The sequence below is a fragment of the Periplaneta americana genome, chromosome 14, assembly GCF_040183065.1.
Source record: "Periplaneta americana isolate PAMFEO1 chromosome 14, P.americana_PAMFEO1_priV1, whole genome shotgun sequence".
Taxonomy (NCBI): domain Eukaryota; kingdom Metazoa; phylum Arthropoda; class Insecta; order Blattodea; family Blattidae; genus Periplaneta; species Periplaneta americana.
Window position 1 is genome coordinate 127,522,253 of NC_091130.1, and position 18,312 is coordinate 127,540,564.

The window sequence follows — 18,312 nt, forward strand, 5'->3', positions numbered from 1 at the left end:
CGCAATGTCCATGTTTCTGCCCAATCTTCATTAATACTGATTATTTCAGCTTGAGCATGAATCTTCACAAATCCCGAATATACGTAGAAGGTTGACACATTCTTTTCATGCCCAAAATCCTCATCGGTGATCATATCATCGACAGAAAGAGGAAAATCATAACAGGCAACTCGGTGTCGGGTAGAGTTCCCGGGTAGCTCAGTTGGTAGAGCGTTGGTATGTTAAACCAAAGGTCCCGGATTCGATGCCCGGTCCCGGAACAATTTTTCCCTCGAAATTATTCAAATCAACTTTACAGGGAGTTATACCTGAAATCTTGATTTGCATAATACACGTCACTGTTTGTTAACAGAAAACCACAATTAAAGTCACACGGAGTTAGTGTGCACTCGAAGTTGGTTGCTTGACGGTTGTCAGCCCACTTTGAGGTCTGTGGATATAGAGGGAAAAATTGGATCGGTGTTGGGTAGAGTTCCCGGGTAGCTCAGTTGGTAGAATGTTGGTACGTTTAACCAAAGGTTCAGGGTTCGATACCCGGCCCTGGAACAATTTTTCCCTCGAAATTATTCAGGCAACTCACCACTTCCAAACACTTCGTTATCATCCTTAACTATTACCTCACTTTCATCAGAAGTCAAACAAATGAAAAGAGTACGTACATTATAGATCAAAGCAGTTTTCCTGCCTATGTTTCTTTAATGTCTTCAAGTAGTTACGTAAGCTAACTAATGGAAGTAAAAGAGAAAACAGAAAATATAAAATTTAAGTAATACATTTTCATGGTACTAGAATATTTACCTTCATAAATTTAGGTGAACTGGAATATGTACTACAGCTTTATAGATTTGTTTAAGTTATATATTTTCTTTCTTCTCCGCAATCTGTCTTCTATTGCGTCTTTGAAAAGTGCAACATTTCAGCGGTCTAAAAGTGAAGTGTAGCACATAAAAATAAAATAAACCTGATAGAGTACTTCTTCAACAATCGCGACAATGATTCCAAGAGCGCTACTAGCCCAAAATGAAATACGAGTTTATCGATTAACCCTTAAATTGGCAAAGCTTCATTTCTCACACTAGTTTATTAAACCGTGTCGGACTGTAAAGAAAACAACTATCGCAATGTCCATATTATATATGTTGTACAATACTATAGTATTGTGAAATTTTGGTTATTTAATTTTCCTACCAATTTTTTCTATCGTTCTATTAAAATTATAGCATCTACATATATATATATATATATATATATATATATATATATAAATTAATTTAATTTCTTCCTCTAACCACTACAGGTTGCCGTCGACAAAGAGTACCATGATACAATAGAGTAAAAGCCTTGAGGCTGAGCGATAAATTGTTGTTAGAGTGAAAAAGAAAGAATTTGAATTATATTGAAACACATGATGTTAAACGAAGTAACGTCAAGGAGATGCGAATTAGTCATGGTCCATATATATACTGGTAATGGAAATTACGGGAAAACGGCTGAACAGATTTTAATAAATGGCCTCTCATTTTGAAGCTTGGAACCCAAAGTTTTTCGGAAAAGTAGTAGTTTTCAGTGAAATGTCAATTTTCCTACATAATTTTTCTATTTTCCAAAATCCATCTGTTGTCAGTTTTGAGAACTAATTTTATTGAAGCACGGCCGACTTGATTGAATTTCAGAACAAAACACACACTGCAATAAACAATAGGCTATTACACGAAGGCCATGGCCTGCAGGATTGCCGACATATTTAGAGCTCAATTCAATTTGTTATTAAAAACTGATTGTGCAGTGTATAATTTTCTGAGTACAGCTGTGTATTGGATATTCAAATCTACGAAACGAGGTGGTTTGATGACATTATTACCATTAGAAATTAAATATTATTATAGTTAATATCATGATGCATCTATTTTTCATTAATTGTACATAATATTGATGCTATATAGATGACATGAAGTGAAACGTTTTGAGATTATGTAAGTAAATGTAGAGAATATCTTAATTTAGATCTTCATTTCTATAATATATTGAGTGGCTGCTATATATAACTACAAAACTTAAGTAAGATAATAATATTGTTATTAAGAATCAAATATTTTTATACTTATTAACCCAGTGGGGTTGGGTCTTTTTCATATACTTAATGGCGGTGTAGTGTAGATATTGATATGTGTCATTGTCTTCAGTATTGGCTCGAGAGAGCGCAAAAATTACAGTTCCTAAGGAAAGATCAAAAGGTATTACTTACTGATAAAATAAGAGGCCTAGAAAATTTTGTAGTCTCCTGATCATTTCAGCAAGATCTCTTAGTAGGATAAAATAATTTTACGCTCTACATTTCAAGTTCTACATGCAGCAGCTATACGAAAATGCTATTGTTCGAAAGCTTAGCAAACCTGACATTTTTTTTAACTTTTGCCTAAAATCCACAATGACCTGAAATAGCTACTGCTATCGTCCTGACATTGATACTTGCGTTTTCGCGTTGAAACTCAAAAACTGAAGTTGGATAGGTTCAAGAGAAAGTATTTGGTCTAAAAAAATCCATTCAGAGAGAGTATGTTTCATTATTATGGAAGCAAATAACTATTAAAAAGACAGGTATTCTTCATTGAAAATAAATCTGAAAAATTTTTATTTGAACGTCTAACGAACTTAGTTTGCAGCAGCATTTGCTGCACAAGCCACTAGTATATATATAAAAATTGAGCTGGTAATTGAAATTACGGAAAAACGGCTGAACGGATTTTAATTAATGGCCCCTCATTTTGAAGCTTGGAACCCAAAGTTCTTCAGAAAAATAGTACTTTTCAGTTAAATGTCAATTTTTCTACATAATTTTCCTATTTTCCAAAGGCCATCTTTCGTGAGTTTGAGAGCTATTCCATTTCAGAAAAAAAAACAAAACACACACTACAATAAACAATAAGCTATTACACGAAGATCATGACCTGCAGGATTGCCGACATATATAGAGTTCAAATTCAATTGGTTATTAAAAACTTTTAAGACTTACTAAAATAATTCACAGGTTTAATTCTGCGATTTGCAATTTTCTGAGTACAGCTGTGTGTTAGATATTAAAATCTACAAGACTTAAGGTGGTTTGATAAAATTATTACCATTAGAATTAAATACTATTATAGTTAATGCCATGATGTGATTATTTTTCATTAATTATACATATTAATGCTATATTGATGATATGAAAGTGAAGCGTTTTGGGTTTATATAAGTAGACGTAGAGAATATCTTAAATTAGATCTTCATTTCTATAATTTACTGAGTGGGGACTATACAGTGCGGTATATATAACTACAAAACTTTGGTAAGATAATAATATTGTTATTAAAATTCAAATATTTTTATAGTTATTAATCTAGTGGGGTTGGGTCTTTTTCGTATACTTAATGGCGGTGTGGTGTATTTATTTATATGCGTCATTCTCTTCAGTATTGGCTCGAGAGAGCGCAAAAATTACAGTTCCTAAGGAAAGACCAAAAGGTATTACTTACTTATAAAATAAGAGGCCTACAAAATTTTGTAGTCTCCCGATCATTTCAACAAGATCTCTTAGCAGGATAAAATGATTTTACCCTCTACATTTCAAGCTCTACATGCAATAGCTATACCAAGATGCTATGTCTATTGTTCGAAAGCATAGTAAACCTGATATTTTTTTAACTTTCGCCTACAATCCACAATGACCTGAAATAGCTATTGCTTTACTCCCATATGAAAAACCCACTGATCGTCCTAACATTGTTACTTGCGTTTTCACGTTGAAACACAAAAATTGAAGGTGGATAGGTTCAAGAAAAAGTATTTGGCATAAAAAAATCATTCAGCGGGAGTATGTTTCATTATTATGGAAGCAAATAACTTTCAAATTGTCTGGTATTCTTCGTTGAAAATAAATCTGAAAAAATTTTATTTGAACGTCTAATGAACTTAGTTTGCAGCATTTGTTGCACAACCCACTAGTAGGCTATAATATATTAACCTGTTGTATTCTATAGGATACTCCGTGAACTTAAGGGTTAATAGGGACCCAAAACTAATTATTAACATATTATTCTTAAAAGAGAACGGTGAGTAGATCTGAATTGAGAAAGATGAATAAATCAGAAATAGATGTGACTGTATATCCTCCTGTCTATGTTTGAGACGCAGAAATACATTTTCTCATTTGATTAAATACTGCACACTCCAACAATTCCTAATTGAGATGCTACGAAATATTTTATCGGATATATAACGCAAGGCTTTTAGAATGATGAACACTGCAAAAACTCGTCATAAAAAAAACTTTGATATTCCTACCACGGAAAATTAATTTTGCTCTTGCGTATCCCGAGAAATTATATAATACCGCCGTACAACAGTTATAACCATATTAAATCATTAAAAGGCCGTACAAAATGCAATGTTGTATACATACTTGAGAGAACCTTCAACCCGTGTTCATCCGCAGTTACAACAGACAGATGTAATTTGAGCTTCTTATTAATAAACCGAGTTTGTAAAGCTAATACGTTTTCTAATAAAATGGATGAAAGGGAGATTAATAAACTCGAGAAAAGATTTCCAGGCTCTCTTCAACCTTTATAAATACACCGCAGTTACAAATTATTGGACGATTTCAAAAGACTATATTTTCATCAATATTGAACATAAATACACGATCTTATCACCATTTGAAAGAGAGAAGTTTGAAGTTTTATACTGACCTTTGATGCATCAATGTGATCCCCACGTGTAATGCGGCAGACGTCCAGGCGGTGATCCCATTCTTGCCAAACCCTCTCAAACATGTCTTGTGTGACGTTCCTGATTGCTGTTTTAATGCGCCTTCTCAATTCGGACAACGTCGCTGGAAGTGGAGGTATGTAAACATTGTCCTTGACGAAACCCCACAGAAAGAAATTGCACACTGTGAAATCCGGTGAATGGGGTGCCACGTGCAGAAGGTGCTGTCTGCGTTCGTTGCACGACCAATCAATCGACCTGGTAGGTGTTTATTTAGGAAAATTGGCTAATGCCACAAATCACGGACGAGGAGGAACAGTGGTTCATTTTCCAACAAAACGAAGTTCTCCACATTGGCATACGGAGGTTCGGAGGTACCTAAATCAATATCTATCAGGGCGATGGATTGGTCGTGTAACGAACGCAGACAGCACCTTCTGTACATGGCCACGAATTCACAGTGTGTGATTTCTTTCTATGGGGTTTCGTCAAGGACAATGTTTACATAGTTCCACTTCCAGCGACATTGGCCGAATTGAGAAGGCGCATTAACACAGCAATCAGGAACGTCACACAATACATGTTTAAGAGGTTTGGCAAGAATGGGATCACCGTATTACACGTAGGGCTGACATCCAGTGCATCTAAGACAGTATAAAACTTCAAACTTTCCTCTTTCAAATGGTTGTAAGATGATGTATTTATGTCCAAAATTGGTGAAAACATAGCTTCTGAAATCGTCCAATAATTTGTAACCATGGATATGCAAACTTATCACATGTTGTTACGCTACTCAACGTATTACAAATAACTGTTAATTCGTAACAGTAATATTCTATAATCTGCAATAGAATAAAATATTCCTGTCACTATAATATTAACATTATGATAGCATACATCACATATTTCAAGCACTACATGATATTGGGAATAGCGTGATGAGGCTGAGGTTTCGCCATACATTACCTGACATTCGCTTTACGGTTGGGGAAAACCCGGGAGAAACCCAACCTGATAATAATCGGCGGGAATCAAATCCACGCCCGAGCGCAACTCCGGATCAAAACACAAGCCCCTCTACTGACTGAGCTACGCCGCTAGCTCGTAACAAATGTTACAGTAAATTGTTGAAAATAGGAGGGGCTCGGGCGTAAAAGATGATAGACCTAATTGACATTTTTGTCAAAAAATGAGATATGTAGCGCATAATATTATAGTATCTTACATTCTGTTTCTATTGCAATAGTTTTCCAACATCTCAACAGATGGCAGAAGTATACAGATTTCACTTTCCTGATAACTATACAAACTGTTGCATGTATAAATAATGTTTACCTGCCTAATAACTTCAAAACACTAAAACGTCACTTACCATGTTTTACTCCCGAATATCTCAAATAATGGGACTGTCACAGTAAAAATCGAGATATGGAGTTTATGGAATAATTATCCCGTAAAATATTAAAATCACAACAACATAATATAAAGTGATAAGTAAATATGGACTAAAAGAGAGAAGAGAGGATCACAATAAAGTGTTCTGAACTACAGTAAGAGCCTGTAATGGGAAAATAACTACTTTAAACCTAAATCGTACAATTATACCCACTAATAGGTTATGCATTAAAATTGTATAACCACTTTGTTATCTTTAAGAGGAAGTATTTAACAACAAAATATTGAAAAACAAAATTTTTACTTTTTTAATATAAGAAGAATAGTGAACATCTGGAAAAAAGGGCAAATAAATTTCAGACAGATTAGAAAGATTAATGACGGTATATTGCGATGATATAACCATGATTAACTTCAATTGTTACAACTACGAATTTGTTGAAGCAAATAACTTGTAGAATAATGAACATCTGGAAAAAAGGGCAATTAAATTTCAGACAGATTAGAAATATTTATGACAGTATATTGCGATGATATAACTATGACTAACTTCAATTGTTACAACTACGAAGCAAATAACTTGTAGTCCAAGGCAAATTTTTTCTGCTGTAATAGCATAGAGTAAAATAACGACACAGAATATTTACCAGATAATTAAGTCCCAGGATTTAGAGAACTGCATGTTGAGATACAATCAATGAAATATTATGATTACATTTATTAAGCAATCGCTATGTAAACAAATAGTCAAAACAATGCAATGAATTGTGTTTTACTTTTAGTAGAGGGGAATACAGCAAAATTGTATTTGTTTTTCCTGTTTGAATTGTTTTGTTGTAATTACTAAAAATGAAATCTGCTACAAACATTTTTTTACAGATCGTATCAAATCTTCTGCCCATTAAACAAAATAAATAACCCATGAAATCCCACACAAATAACCGAATTCTAGTTTCAGGATCAAACCCCATGAATATCAATTTCTGTTTCATGGTTTATAACAATGATGTCAAAGCAAGCGCATTTTTCTGACCTTAAGGTCGTGCTCGGGCATCAAGCGCTACTTATGGAAGGAGGAATAAGCAGCCTGTTGGATTAAGAAAACAGTGGTGCAAAAACTTCATACGGAACGTGAAATTTTATGTCGTTATTTTTATATGGCTTCTTTCTATTTGATATTGTCTATATTGTCTGTAAAACAAAAATATCTACACCATTTTCTTAATATTGCAATTGTGTTTTAAACGTTAATAACATGATAAAGAGTTAAGAAGGAATATTCACTTAAATTCCATAGAACCTGAAACTATACTATACTAAGCGAATGAAACACATCATTCATAAAGAAAGTGATATCCAGAAAAAAAAAAAAGAGATTGAGTATGACATGGTAAGTTGGAATTGATATTGATGGTATCTTTAGCCTTATAAAAGTAATTAATGAACTAATCAAAACAATATTATAGTACAAAGAAAAGTTACCTAGGTATCGCATATGTTTTAAGTGTAACTATTATTCCATAACAAAACTCTTATCGCATTATGCTTTTAAGGTGATATTGGTGAGCAACTTCCAATCATTAGAATATTAAATTATTTTCTCGATATCTGCTGAAGCTACAGAGCTGACATTTTTACAACACATGGGCACGTATCTTTTGCTTATGATGTAACAGTAGTTGCTTTGTTAATTCATTTCCATACAAACATTAATTTTCCATGCGAATATTTTCAAAATTTGTAATACACTATCTTCAGTAATACGTATTTACGATATATCACATTTATGAAAACATTGTTTCAGTACCTGTAAGGCTACTAAATAAATAGGCCTATATCTGAAAATTTCACTTTTCTATAAAAAAAAAGTTGAGAAAATATTCATTTTCAATAAAAAAAACAAACTTGTGACAAATGAGCATTAAAATTAAAACTTACATTCTCATAATCCACTTAGACTTCTCAGAGAAATCTAAAAATTAACATGGATACAGTTTTAATAAGTTCTCTTCCATTTATCCATTGAATCAGTGCTGGCCATCCTTGTACATAGCTCGATCAAGCGGCATATACTACCTCTTTCGTCTGTCTCTTTCCTTTCCGCTGTAAAGTGCTCAGGCTCTCCTGAGCTCTAAAGCGCGCAGTTGCTCCTATGGGCATCAATTGACATGACTGGTTTATAACTTTATAGCTCAGCTTTGTGGGCTTCGTTTCAATTCCTCATTGGCTTGTGACTTAGTTCGTTATTGGAACAAGGTTTTCGTCTTCATCGCTGTCATTCTTATCATTCCTCTTTCAATTTCCGACCCGTCCCACCCCACACCTCCAGTACGAATTTCCAAAAAGATTTATGATCTAGTTCATAAAGTTTTATAACTGGTGATTCGATTTCTTTACAGCCATCAATCATGCTCTCAATAGATGGCAGCTCTCCACTACCTTCATATCTGTTTTATTGATATCTCTCGCCTACCGCACAAGCGAAACAAAGATAATAATAGGAAATCTATATCAGTTCTTTAACACAGGAATACTTAACGCCTTTCGAAAATAATGCAGTTATATTTATACTCTACTGTGTTTTATTTTATATTCTGTACGTGGGAAAGTCCTACAGCCTACTTCCAGACATAAACACTTGGCTGTTGTGCATTCATGAGTTATTTTCAACCACTTTAATTTAAAATTAAGGCCACCATTCGGACTATTCCATCTCAAATCGACCGAAATATAGAGAAAACTGACCTTGCAATTTTTAAATACAATGAAACTTTTTCTGTCCGTTGACAACTGTGATACAATGCTTTGTGCAAAGTTTGAGACATCAGAACTTCATAGTGTTTAAATTAAAAATATTTTAATTTATCGCATTTTCATAAAATTAGCAACTTTAAACTGTTGTGGCTCCGAAACCCTTTCACCCAATGATCAAAATCATGGTTTATTTTGATGCTGAGAAATTAAAAGTTTATATTAACATGTAAACAGTTTTTCTTACTTTTTATGGAAATGGAGAAATTTAGATTTTTCTTCATTAAGACGCCTTTGCCCACGAAAAAATATTTTTAAGATATATGGTTAGATTCCGTATTGAAGGTACAAATAAACACACATTTTTTACTGGTGTACCGTTGATAATGAAGTATTGAAAATATCAAATAAAGAAAATAAATAGTACGCGCGTGAACTAACCAGCAGACTGTGAGACGAGAGGTAGTCGAGACAAGCACGGCCAGGAGACAAACACGTGATGTGTCGTCTAGCAGTCATCGCTGGGCTAGCTTTATCACAATTTTCATAAACACAGGAGTAAAATAACGCCCAATGCTCGCTTATCTCCAGCTCTCTGCCAGTGCGTGCAGTACTGCGCCGTTCAAGTCCAGGCGTGTGAAAATAATTTATTTAATACCCTCGAAATTTATTGCCGAGCCACTAAGAAAACAATGCCGAATCCCTCTTAATAATGCACGGTTTTTTCTCAATATTTTTTACATTTTTACAAATGGGCAAAACGCCTAAAAGTAAGTAAAATCATAGTATCTGTCTCTCTGTATACAATAAAAACAAGTATTACTTCTTATCAAAACCTACTAAATGTCAGCTTCAAAATGAGCTCCCATTCAATGTTCTGCAGTAAATGGTTCCAGAGTTCTGAGCGCTGAAAGAGGCTTGTTTTTATAAAATACGCTAAATTTTTTCGCTCAATAATACGAAAACCGTTTGACTTTCGATAACATAAATAGGGAAAAAATTAAAGTATTAAAAAATGCGAGGTTTTTACTGATCGATTTCATATGGAATAGCACATTCACACTTGATGTGGTAGAAATATTTAAAAAACTAAAAAGGGTTTTTTTTTTCCTGCATATAAATTAATCACAATGAATGATTTTCTTTCTCGCACACATACTAATTAGTAATATTCACTTTCTGTTAGCTTTAATTATACACGCTGTGACATCATCACTGATGTATAAGCCTATTGTAACTACCATTGTTTTCGTTTGGTCAGAGTTTTATAGCGCTAATATCAGTTAAACGTGCGGAAATAGTTGTGAATTCCAGTCACGTAAAATAATCACTTTGTATTTGCACTCTATACAACGATCATAATATATTTTATTTATTTTGTTTTTATTATTGTTTATTGATATTTATGTGCTGGTCAACAGCCGTTGGTCAATTATAGTCGAACACAGTAATACAATAAAAACAAATAATGTGTTATAGTAGTGTTATAGTTTTAAACAATGAATATTAATAAAGAAATAGAATGAACAAGGTTAACTACTGGTAATATTAATTAATACAAACGTATAATAAAACAAACATACAAATTAAATAATGTAACTGAGATTATAACAGAAAAATAAAAAATAAAAAATGGCTGAAGTTTACAGATTATACTGGGTGTTCATTTCAAAGTGTGTCATGACGTCACTGTTGTGCATCAGCGATTTGAAGCGAGTTTCAGCTTTTATGTCAGAGAAGTTCAATCTGAACTTGAGAACGTGTACGGTATAACTTGAATGTCGTAGCAACAGATGGCGGTCTGTACGGTCTGTGTGCTACCATAACCTCTTTCGAACTGTGTTTTGCGCGGGCAAATCGTACGCAGGTTATTTGTTATCATCGATTGCGTACGGCAACATTCCACAATACAAATCAAATGCTCCGTGTCCATATTGACCGTCGAAGTTAATGTCAACAAATACGTAAGTAATCGTCTTAACCCTCTCCCCATATCCCGACAGTAAGAAAAAAAACTCACCTCTGTACGTGTTTCCAAACAGTTCACATTCCTGCCACTACAGGTGTTACCGTACGTATCGGTAAGTACTCTTCAGAATGAACGCCGTACTTGCTAGGCAACTTCTCTGGCACATAAGTAATACGCCTCTGTGGAAGTGTAGGAAGATTGAATTCTCTAGGCTCAACGACTAGCCACATGACGGCATACAGCGAGCCATAACACACTTTGAACTGAACACGCAGTATAATACAAATAAATCACTTCATAATTAGCCACTATTATACATGAAATGGATCGAAATCACAATCCTGCTTGTTACCATTTTTATGCATCTAGGGGTAGATACCAGAGAGCTGTTTATATGAACAGAGTATACTAAGCTAATGCAATAGATCTATATATCTGGTGTACTTAATCTGAAAAACGTATTTTGGTACGAACTTCCTAAGATTAGTTATTACCAGAGGAAGATGGTAAAAATCTATATGCACGTAAGGATATAAATTTTCTTTGGATATTTTCCAATTTGACAGAATCAGTAGTTGTAAAAAAGTTTCAAACTACAGAGCCATATTCAAGTTTCGATCTCACTAATGTATAGTATAATATCAATACGGAGTCTACTGGGTGTTCATTTCAAAGTGTGTCATGACGTCACTGTTGTTGGGTCACCGATTTGAAGCGAGTTTCAGCTGATATGTTAGAGAAGTTGCCTATTATTTAAGGCGTTCTTCAATCTGAACTTGAGAACGTGTACGGTATAACTTGAACGTCGTAGCAACAGATGGCGGTCTGTATGCTCTGTGTGCTACCATAACCTCTTTCGAACTGTGTTTTGCGCCGGCAAGTCGTACGCAGGGTATTTGTTATCATCGGTTGCGTACTGTAACATTCCACAACACAAATCAAATGCTCCGTGTTCATGTTGACCGTCGAAGTTAATGTCAACAAATACGTAAGTAATCGTCTTAACCCTCTCCCCATATCCCGACAGTACGTATTTCCAAACAGTTCACATTCCTGCCACTACCGGCGTTACCGTACGTATCGGCACGTACTCTTCAGAATGAACGCCGTACTTGCTAGCCAACTTCTCTGCCTCTTAGATTATACACCTGAGCTGCGGAAGTGTAGGAAGATTGAATTCTCTAGGCTCATCAGCTAGCCACATGACGGCATACAGCGAGCCATGACACATTTTGAACTGAACACCCAGTAGTGTAGAAAAAGAATAAGCTATTGACCTTATTATTCCTAGCATTCTTAAGGAGTGATTGTAGATGAAATCAACATGTTCATCGAAATATAAATTAGGACTCAAGTAAAACGCCAAGGCATCTTTTGCAATCTTTTCTGTTACGTCCAATGATATCTCTTGAATAATTCAATTTAGAATTACAAATGCACAGCACTGACAACATTCATTTCATTTCATTCATTTAGTGTTCTGCCCAAGGGCAGGTCTTTCACTGCAAACCCAGCTTTCCACAATCTTTCCTTTTTTCCCTTCCTCTTTGTCTCCTCATATGATCCATATATCTTAATGTCGTCTATCATCTAATATCTTCTTCTGCTCCGAACTCTTCTCCCGTTCACCATTCCTTCCATTGCATTCTTCAGTATGCAGTTTCTTCTCAGCCAGTGACCCAACCAATTCCTTTTCCTCTTTCTGATCAGTTTCAGCATCATTCTTTCTTCACCCCCTCTCTTTCGAACACAGCTTCATTTCTTATTCTGTCTGTCCACTTCACACGTTCCATTCTCCTCCATATCCACATTTCAAATGATTCTATTCGCTTCTCTTCACTTCGTCATAATGGCCATGTTTCTTCCCCATACAATGCCACACTTCATACAAAGCACTTCACCAGTCTCTTCCTTAGTTCTTTTTCCAGAGGTCCGCAGAAGATGCTCCTTTTTCTATTAAAAGCTTTCTTGGCCATTTCTATCCTCCTTTTGATTTTCTGGCAGCAGCTCATATTATTGCTTATAGTATACCGCAAGTATTTGAAGCTGTCCACGTGCTCTACTGCCTCATTTAGAATTCTCAAGTTTAACTCACATTATATTTTCAAATTTCGTCTTTATACATATATCTGGCTGATTGAGGAAATGTCTTATAAATTGCTCAGTGACGTACCGTCAGAGTGACAAATGCCTAATGAATACAAGAAGCATAAGACTAGAAAAGGAAATTTTCCAATATTATTATGTTATATATATATATATATATATATATATATATATATAAGCATATATTATTTCTTAAATCCAGACATATTTATCAAGTATTTTTTTAATTGTAGGCTTTATTTAGATTTATTTTAATTTGAGACTTTGTAAGGTTCTTTAAGTGTCTAATTCATAATTATTACGGTAGTACTATTTAATATTCCTTTACGTTTAGATAAATTTCTAAAAAACTAACCCAAATCGTCATTAAGGGTATATGTACGTGAACGACCACAAATATGATCAGAAAACGCAGGCTCTAATTTCTAAAATTTTATAACTCACAATTTGACAAAAATTACCAGATACCACAAGACTTATTAGAACTTAAATATCTGATAAAAGTGTAGAAAAAGGTTACTAATAATATTTTTGAAGCCAGTTTTATCAAAGTATGAAAAAAAGCTGCAGTTAGCTATATCATTTGGTAACCATAACATTGTTATGGTCTATCTGACATCTTTAATATTTTTCCTGCATGTAATAAAGACTTATTTCTGAAAAGTAGACTACTCTCAGACATGTAGAGTTATTTATTTTAATACAATTAATTTATTTGTCCTATATAAAATATATTAAAATTTATATAATGTTTTGTGACCTAATTTTTCTATTTTCAAAGAAATGGGCATTATTGTAGTCTACATTTTGTATAAATGCACGTTAAATCAGTGTACAAAATTTCAGAATTCTATCTCTAATCGTTGTGGAGTTATGAAATAATGTGTGAAAATTTTCGAAAATTTAATTTAAACTAAAAAGTGAATTCTTCTTCTTCTTCTTCTTCTTCTTCTTCTTCTTCTTACCTTCAAGTATTTAGGCTTATATCGCCTGTTACACCTCTATTTGCTGGTCTATCCAGCGTTTCCTTGGACGGCCTAAACTTTTTCTTCCTTTTGGCTTGTATTCCATTATTTGTTTCGGAATACGGTCATTATTCATTCTTTGAACATGCTGTGACCAAGAACTTCTATATTCTTCTACTTTCTTTTATTAAGTTTTCAGCATTGAGTTCCTTTCTAATATCTGTATTTCTTTTCCTATCCGTTAAACTATATCCAGCCGTTGCTCTTAGGAATCTCATTTCTGCTGCCTGCAATCTAGATATATCTCTCTTCGTCATGGTCCATGTCTCGCTGCCGTATGAGCATGTTCGTATCGCTATCACTGTATAAAACTTCATTGTAGTTTTCTTCCTTACTTTTCGTTTAAGTGTTCTTCTAATTGTGCCGTTCATTTTATTAAATTTTGCTATTTTTCCGTTAATGTCCATTTCACCATGGTAAGATATAACACATCCCAAGAAAGTGAAGCGGTGAATCTGTTCAATAGGAGTGTTATTAATGACTATCTTGGATCTTACGGATTTATACCTTTGAATGCCATTACTTTAGTTTTTGATGTCGATATTTTAAAATTATATGTTTCAACTATTTTTTGAAGTTCATGTACCGCTTTCTGTAAATTATTCTCAGTATTGGCTATGATTACTTGGTCATCCGCATATAATATAGACATTATAATTTTTCTCCTTATGTCAAAACCATAATTATTTAATTTAATTTTCCACTCTCTTAGAGCTTCGTCTATATGCAGATTAAAGAGAATAGAGGATAAACTGCATCCTTGTCGTAATCCTTGATCAACCAATTAAAAGTGTATTCTAAAAATTATTATTAGTAATGTTTTTTATACTTTTATCAGTTATTTAAATTCTAATAAGTCTTGTTGTGGTACCTTGTAATTTTTGTCCAATTGTGAGTTCATTTCCTTATAAAATTTTAGAAATTTAGAGCCTGCATCTTCTGATAATACTTGTGGTCGTTCAAGTATACTCTATTTTATTTCAAGGAGTGCAGTTCGGTGGTTCCTTTGAACACCCACTTACAGATTTATGACTTCCTACATAATCACTTCTGACAATTCCATCCTGTCCCCTCGTCCCAACATTGCACAGTTTCCACAATCCTGCCACAATTCTGGTGACCCTCGAAATGAGACAGTGAGACTGACGGGATTCTTGGAATTCAGAAAAGACGCGGCAACTCTGCCTCCACGTGGATTTGGCGGGAGTCTGTCAATTCTTCTGAACGAGGGTTGTGATTGGTTACTGACAGGAGAAGACAAGATTTCCGTCAGAGTAAGGAAGACATTTATTTATGACAACCAATTAGTAGGGGGCAGTAGAAGGCCTGTCGGCAAAGTCCTTTCTATGAAACTGCACTCCTTGAAATAAAATACAGTATACATATATCCTTAAGAAGATCTGTTGTTTTCAAGTTGCAATAGGTGCCACCTCTCGCAGATGGAAGGGTAGTTACCTGTTGTGTGTTATGATTACTATAAACCTGAGGCGTCATAATGAAACCCCGTTCGTAAGCCACAAATGGGGTGACTAAGAATCGGTTCCGGTCATGATCGCAAAGAGCCGTATCCTAACGCCCTTAGACGTCAAAAAAGATATTAAACCGCTGACCCACGTCGACGTGGAGAGCGAAATGTTAACCGTAAAAACAGAATCAGGAACTGGAATCTTCTCGCGTGAATAAAACACAGCATGAAGCCTTCCAGTCCAATCTGCTAGGTATAATGAACACAATTTTGATAAAAGTAATTCATGTTGGTAGACTCTAATAAAACCTAAACGTCGAGGTCTAGCAGTCTCCCCTCCAGTGGAATCTTATCAGTCTGATTACCCCCGTCCCCGTATCGGTGTTATCAATCCCGAATCATGACAAGTGTGTGTTCAGTTCGCTTCACGAGAGCCTTGCAGTTGCGTGTTGTGTGCGTACAGTGACGAGCAACAAAACCCACTTTTTCAACAGGAAAATGTGACGTAAGTGTTTAGCATTTCATATACCTTCTTCTAATCCCTTTCAGAAATATTTGAAATCCAAAGATAACTTAAACTTCAGCAAAAACGTTGGATAAAAAGTGTTTGTCAACATATGGTGATACTTGAACAAGGTAATTTTAAGCGTGAAAACGTGGAACATCACTTCAGTTGTAATACTCATAAAATATAGTAAGTTTCGCAGACACCTTGTTAAATTTCGTCTTTCTAAAATCATGCACATACTAACGCCCATTTTAAAATATATAATATTGAAATAATTTGAATTATTCGTGAAAACTAAAATATTAGAAGTGATACCAAATTTAAAATGACAGGGAATTGGAGGAAATCACTGCCATTGTGTGCATCTATGCAGCATTTAAAGTATTGTAATTAGAATAAATAAAGTTCGCTGTAAGTTTTAAGTTGTCGAATGAGTAGAATGAAATAGGTTATGAAATAACAGTCAGTCCTATAATAATAATAATAATAATAATAATAATAATAATAATAATAATAATAATAATAATAATAATAATAATAATAATAATAATAATATTTTTTATTTTATTTATTTAGAATATTAACGTGCAAAAACAGCACAAGGCCAATTACAGTTTAGCACAAGATACAAAACAAAACAACAACAATAATAATAATAATAATAATAATAATAATAATAATAATAATATTTTTTATTTTATTTATTTAGAATATTAACGTGCAAAAACAGCACAAGGCCAATTACAGTTTAGCACAAGATACAAAACAAAACAACAACAATAATAATAATAATAATAATAATAATAATAATAACTATAATAATATTTTTTATTTTATTTATTTAGAATATTAACGTGCAAAACAACAGCACAAGGCCAATTACAGTTTAGCACAAGATACAAAACAAAACAATAATAATAATAATAATAATAATAATAATAATAATAATAATAATAATAATAATAATAATAATAATAATAATAATTTGTTACTCTGTAATTTTCCAATTATAGCTATATTTTACAATTTTGGCTATGATATCTATATTTAACTATTTTTCATTTATTTTGTATTTTTCATTTATATCTATATCTGTGTCTTTTACTTAGGTAGTATCTATTTGTCTGTTCTTTTTTTTCCTTTTCTCATTTTCCATTTTAATTTGTATTTACACTTGTATCTGTTTCATCTCTTTTTTCATGTTATATGCAATTCTATGTTTTTTTTTACGAATATCTGTACTGTCTATTGTAATTGGGGCTTTGCCCTGTTATAGGCATAAATAAATAAATAATAATAATAATTTATTTTTATTTTGTTTATTTACTTATATTTAATGTGCTGTACAACAGCCAGTGGCCAATTACAGTTCAGCACAAAGAATATAACAAAAACAACAGCAATGATATAAATTACAATAAAAGTACAATGAAGTAATTAGAATAATGACAATTAAATAAAATGATAATTACAAATGAAATAATGGAATCATATAAATGAAGAATGGAATCACATAAATAGTATTACAAAGATTTGGAAGATGACGAGAATATTATAATACAACGACAATAATGACATTGGACGGACGGAATAAAATGGATGACTAAAATACTTAAATAATGACAATTAAAAGTAATCGTAATTGAAAATGACTGGAATCATGTAAATGAATAAACAACAAAATAATATAAAAGGTGATGAGAATAATATTGAAATACATATTTAAACAAAAGACATAAATTAAACTGACATAAAACTCCAAAGTATATGCTACACATTAAATGGATCCAAGATAGATCCATGCAAATTAGCATATTTTATACATCTGCAGACCGGAGACAGAGATTTATAATTTCTATTGTAAAACATTTTATGAAATCTTAAACCCTTAGCAGGAATACGAAGACTGATATTGCTTGGGAAAGATTCACAATCAATATCACCCTTAAGAACTTTACAAAAAAATAAATAATCAAGATCTTGCCGTCTGGAAAATAAACTACAGCAATTAAAATATTTGCAGTTAATCTCATATTTATAATCATCAGAATTACGTAAAAATCTATAAGAACACAGGGAAATAAATTTTCTTTGAATATTCTCTAGCTTAGCCGAGTCAGTGGAAGTAATGGAGTTCCATACTACAGATGCATATTCATGCTTGGATCTGACCAATGTATAGTATAAACACATAGGAGTATAATAATAATAATAATAATAATAATAATAATAATAATAATAATAATAATAGATTAAAATAGAATACACTTATAAGAGGACAGGTAAATAGCTGTTTTTTGATTTACAAAAAAAGTAACAGTCAACTGGTATACTGTATATATAATCT

General features: G+C 33.2%; 1 protein-coding gene across 1 annotated transcript in view; it reads left to right on the forward strand.

The window, feature by feature from the left end:
* Positions 1–15,884: 15,884 nt before the first annotated feature.
* fz2 (frizzled 2) overlaps positions 15,885–18,312 on the forward strand; it is a 424,525-nt gene continuing 422,097 nt past the window's right edge. The window contains exon 1 of the mRNA XM_069846042.1: positions 15,885–15,962. The gene's annotated coding sequence lies outside the window, so the exon portion shown is untranslated. The remainder of the gene's footprint in view (positions 15,963–18,312) is intronic.